The sequence below is a fragment of the Passer domesticus genome, chromosome 7 (assembly GCF_036417665.1).
Source record: "Passer domesticus isolate bPasDom1 chromosome 7, bPasDom1.hap1, whole genome shotgun sequence".
In the NCBI taxonomy this organism is placed as follows: domain Eukaryota; kingdom Metazoa; phylum Chordata; class Aves; order Passeriformes; family Passeridae; genus Passer; species Passer domesticus.
Genome location: NC_087480.1, coordinates 54,324,828 through 54,330,840, shown reverse-complemented (window position 1 = coordinate 54,330,840; position 6,013 = coordinate 54,324,828).

The following is a 6,013-nucleotide window of genomic DNA, read 5'->3' as shown; positions in this document are numbered from 1 at the left end:
GCTAAGGGCTCTCACATGTGCGTGTTTGCCAAAGACCTTACCCGTTTTCTCGCTTTCTCGCTGTCGGCATCTCCTCGCTGTTTGTGGGGGCTCCCATCTCCCCTTCCCCAGAGCTCGCATTGCTGCGGGACCGCGCAGTTCAGGAGCAGCAGCCTGGATAAGGCAGCAGCTAATGAATTGCTCATAATGGAAGAATAACAACCAGCTAATTGAGGGTCTTCATACGCCTCCTCCAACCTTCATTAGCTGCTGTGGTGACCCTGTGCCTGCTCAGACAGCAGAAACCTCCTGCTTTCCCAAAGAGACCCAAAATCTCCCTTCTCCAGAGCAGTCTCTATCACAGTGCCAGTTAATAGATGCATCATTTTCCCCTAATTTTCGAAATTAAGGCTAAGACTTTTAATTATTATTATTGATGCTTATGTCACTTGTGCCTTATCCTTTTCATTAACTGATATTTTTAACTTTTAAAAGCACATGTCATCTGAAACAAAATTATCTACTCTTTTACTCTGCAGTGCAGATGGGCTTTAGCAGGCTGGACATGACTGCTGACAGATATCACATCCTTCAAGGACAACTGGACATCCAAGCTAGTTTTGGTTCTTGGGCTCTGCCCACAACTATGATAAATTGTTCTTGAGGCACTTCTCTACCAGTATCAGCAGGTGGTCTAAAAATTGCATTGATGGATTTCCAAGGAAAAAACCCTCTCCTCTCAGTTCTTTGGAAAAACAGCAGAATTAGCATCCTGACTTAAACACCTGGGCTAACTTTAGAGACAAATTGAAGAGATGCAGTGAAATATCCTAAACCTCAATTAGCCTGCCCTTCTTAAGGGACCTTGTCCTGCTAACTGTGGTGAGCTAGGAGCCAGTTTGGCCAAATTTGAGCAGCTGCTCTTTGCAAAAGCTATTTCTCCTTTTGCCAGACATGTACAATGTTCTTCTGTCAAATTTGGGAGTCCCTTTGTACATTGATCTTCTGGTCTGTAATACAGGCTGCTCAGAAAATGGGAACACATCTGAGAGAGAGGAACAGATCTGCTGCAAAGGGGCTACAAACTCCTTAGTGCTGAGCCCCCAGCCAGCAGCGCTGCTCTGCTGTCTATCTGGGGAGTGTCACCACACCCAGATGTCACTGGAGCAGCAGGGATGCTGACCCTACCCCGGGGTGGCTGCTGGTACCAGTCCTGCTCACGCCCCACAGTCAGAATTACTGGCCATGCCCCAGCACAAAGTGCTGTCAAAACAAAGTCTAACCCTGCTGGCACCTCCACAATTCTCATTTCTGCCCTGCACCAGCCAAGATGCCAACCCCATTCTATCTCTTCCCATTCCCCCACCCTGAGGTCCTTTTGGGAAAGCATGGCCTTGTTATTGCTGAAGGATACACAGGCAGCACCTGCACAGCCATGCCTGAAGAGTAAACTAGTCCATGCTTTTCCATCAGAGTAATTTGGAAGTAATAATAGGATAGAAGGGCATCTAGAAGATTTTGACAGAAAAACATCTATCAACAGACACAGCAGTTAAGGTTTTGCCTGTGTTGCTACTGTCTTTTCTCTCTAAAATTTTCCTGTGAAAGAGAATCAGGTTCTTACCATTCAGATCTTCCCAGCAGCTTCACTTTTAGTGTCCCCTCTGCCAACCCAGGGTAGAGCTCACTCTGGGGTGGAGACATTAGAAATATTTCTCTGCCATGGTACCAGGTATCAAATTCCTCCACTAGTGGCAAACTCTCACTCAAGATTATCTCAGAAAGTTACCTTTTGGTCCATCATGCTGTCACGAATGTAGTTGCACAGAACAGCTGAAACAATTAAGTTTGAGGACAACTAGTTGTCCTCATTAGATACAACTAAATAAAATGACAATGACTGTTGTCAAGTTGCCAACCTAGTCCATCCATCTCAGTGCAACAAAAAACTAATCAAAAATCTATTTCTTTATAAGGAATTTTTTTCCCTTTTAAGTTACACCGTTAAAAATAGTCAGGCTTTTAAACTAAAAACCAGGTCTTTCAATATACCGTGCATCCCATGAATGGCGCTTCCAAGCTGCATCCTGCTCTCCGCGGGCCTTGCACCCCTCCTTGTGGTGCATCGAAGCAACTGTCGTGTGAGCAAAATCCTCTGCTGGATTTTGGGTTGGCTCCCAAGAAAGGGCAAAAAGAGCATAGAGACATCCATCATCTCTGGCACCAAGCACCACCTTCTCCATGTTGTGGACGTCTCTGAGTCAGAGATATAAACAACTTCTGCCTCTTACTAGAAGGCAACTCCAAGCACACGTTTCAAACATCATTAAACTGGAGGGAGTAGAAATGTGTGACGCATTGAAACAGTTACACTTCTCAATCTTAATGTTTGTTTAAAGGTTACTTTTGGATGAAAGCTGGTTAGAGAATAAATAACAGATGCTGAAAGCATCCATTATGTATTTTTGCAATTAGCAGAAAATCTTGGTACTTTTCTTAAAGAACATACATAATTTTGTGGGATGTTTATTGCTGGAAGCAATCTGCTCTTGCTGGCAAGAGCAGCATCCAAGAGCCCAGGGAAGCTTCACAAGGAGTCACACATAGTAAGCCAAAAGCAATGCTTGCTTCAGGAACAGCACTTAAACCCCTGTGCTTGCTGTTGCAAGGAAGTGGTCAAATGCACTTTCTTTCCACAGAAAATTTTAAATTAGAAAGAACATGGTGAAATCATCCCTGTTTCTTTTCCACAGACATTTTGATTACGGAGCAAAAAAAAAGTGGTTCCTGATTATACTTTGATTTGAAAAATGCACCCAGGACGTTTCATGCTATTGTTGTCTTCTCTGCCCAAAGGGCTTCTTTCACTGCCCAGCTGCCACCTCCCCTCTTGGGGTATGGAGACACTGCTATGCCTTGGGAACTCCTGTGCATCCAGCATGCATGGTCTGGAAGGGAAAACAGAAGTAAGGAAGCCCCTGCAGCTCCCAGAAAGTATATCTCTCTCATAAAAAAATTGTGTGTGGAACAAGAGGTGGAGCAGCAGTGCCTGTCCTCCCCCTCCCTGATGATTTCCATCACATCCAAATGAAGCTGGAGGGGGTATTCACACAGAACAGAGGTATTTGAGTTAAATGTACTACAAACCTCACCATACTTGGCAACCATAGGCTGGTTCTGGTTTAAGGAGACAACAGTAGTAATGCCCTGAACAGAAACCTAAAGAGCTGCCCTCTGCTCAGTCAGGAGAGAGGACCACCAGATATTACATCCTCCACATACCCTCAGAGATCCTGATAGTCCTGAAGACCTCCACCATAGATTCAGCTTTAATCCTAAAATTTGATCTAATTCTATCCCCAAATCTCTTTTTATACCTCTTGGCACTAAATAGAAGTTGTCCAAGAGACCATTTTCACATACCATACCCAGCCCATCACACTTTGTCGTCACACAGCAATCTGTGCCATTTCTTACCACACAGAAACAGCATTGTGCTAAAAAGCCCTCCAGAGTAAAGCAGATAATATCTTTTGGGATGGTGCCTTGTATTTTCCAAGAGTTTTCTCGCTGCAGCAGTTATTACAAGAAACTAAACCAAACCCTCCTATTTGTAAATTGGTTAGAAAAAGCACAACTCAATTTGGTTTAGGACTGAAGGGTTCACACAGTGCTTAAGAAGCATTTTAGACAAAAGCAAGCTTTCTGCCAAACATTTGAGGGGGAAGAGAAAATTTCTGCTTTGCTGTCTGAACACAGTTATAAGACAGGATAATGAAAATGCCTGCACTGCTGCCCACAGTGAAATACACTGTGCATCTCCCACTTCACATGCAAGGCTCATGCTGCTTTCATGCTGCCTACTTTAAGTTTTTGCAGTGTTATCCTGAAAAAAAAATCCTGCCTTCACAACCCCTGGCATTAAAGGTGGCAGACTCAACAAGAGGAGATGAGGAACTTGTAGGCAGGGAGTGCTTTTCTTTAATTTCTATACTGCACAATCATGAAATAGCAGGATCCCACAAGCACTGCTGCCCTGTAGAACAGGTGTTTATCTAAAGCTGAAGTCTTACAAGTGAAGCAGAATCGACTGAGCTTCTCTAAGCATCTGCTCTCCCCTCTTTAACCATCTCACTTGCCTCCACTGATGCACAACTCATCACTGCTGGTTTAACATCGAGTGACTGAGGAGGTTTTCTCATGCAGCTGCTGCTAAGAACCGTGCTGAAGCAAGGCAGACACAGCTGATCTGACTCACACAGGAGAAAAGAGCAGAGGTACTACACAGAGATTTCCTGTAGCTGGGGGAAAAAAAAAAAAAAACCAACAAAAAAACCCCAAACCAATGTGCTTTATGTTGGTTTTGTAACAGCTTATGTACCAAGTTCATGTCAGAAACAGGTTCAGATTGCTCCAGAGGAAGATTTAAAGGTTTTCTTTATTTAGCAAGCACATAGAGATTGGCAAAAGTACCCCCTTCCCTATCCCAAAGAGCATCTGCAATTCAGGAAGGTAAGGAAAAGGCATTAAAAGGCAGAAAGTAAAGAGGATAGAGCATACCTTAGCTGAGGAGATTAGAAGACTCAATAAAGACAACTATTGTTACCAACAGAAATACTCTACAAATACACAGGCTGAAACCCACCATCCTAAATTAAGCAATCAATGAAAAATAGCAGAGAGATGCAAGATTAAATTCTTCCATGCTCCTCTATCTCCACTGCAATGCTTATAAAGGTCTGCAGATCCCAAGAGTGTGCACACTGCTGCTATATGAAACCACGTATTAATATTTTTATGTTATCTAATGTTTTGTCTCCTTTGTTACCTGATCAGGCAAATCCTCTTCACATTGTCTCGCAGTTTTCATTAACCCTGGGATGTTTGGACTGTGGCAAGGGCACAGCCCCGGGTCTCCAAGTCCTGCTGCACCACAGCTTGAAGAAATAACCTGTTTGTGCCAAGGAGCCAGCTGCTGCCCCCAGAGCAGAAGGGAAAAGCTGAGCTGTCACAGGTCGTAGCCTTCAGAGACAACAGGGACTGAACTGGCGCTGAAGCTCAAACCAGAGGAGGAAAGCAATCCCCTAAGCTGTAACTTTCCTAAATGCTGGCAGCCAGAAACTGCCAGCCGGTAACGACAGCTGGCAGCTCTGTCTGGACCAAGTGCTTTTTCCATTTAACTCTCCCCTTCTCCCCAGCTCAGCCAGGGCAGCAGCACACACATCCCCACTGCTGTAAGACACAGGATTTTCCACAAGACCTCAGAACTCCCTCATGAGCCAGCTCTTCTCATTAGGGACAAATTGTTCCTAGTGGGGGATATCTCACACTGAGGCAATCCTCAAGTGCATGTTTATGGTCTTCTCTGGTTGTTCCTACTCTCAAAGTGGGAAAATTAACTTAAAATCTGTCTGAAAGGTGCAAATCCAATGGGCAGCTTTGACCCTCCCAGTCTGTCCCTGAGGAGATGCTACAACTTCAGGGTGAGGTTTCAGCAAAAGTTTAGTCTCTGCACATTTACCAGCAGAAAGGTATCTAGCACTACTGAAAAATCCCCTGCTTTTCCCCACCCCTTTCAGACCAGTTCTGCAAATCTGTCCAGTGTAAAGTTTCAAGCTGGAAGGGATATCTAACTTAGAGGGCTTTTCCAACCCAAATGATTCTATGATTTTAAGTTCAACAAGTTGTTTAATGGGAAGCTACACATGACAAAACAATCTCTTTTGAAACAGACCTTTACATAAAATGGGTTATTTTAAAATGAGCCTGGCAGCCTCTCAGTTTCATTTCTAGAGAATATTATGCTGTGCAAATCTCCTTTCAGAACAGCCTGGAGTATAGCACGTACACATGTGCTGCAGAGCCAGCAGGATGATCAGGGGATCAGCTGCTGATTGAGCAAGGAATCATGAGAAATCCAGGCCAAAAATTACTCCAAGAGCAGGTGCACAATAGGTTTGTGTTTCCTACACCACTCCAAGTAGTTTTTCTTTCACACATGTGCCAAATGAATTATCACTGAACAATTATATGA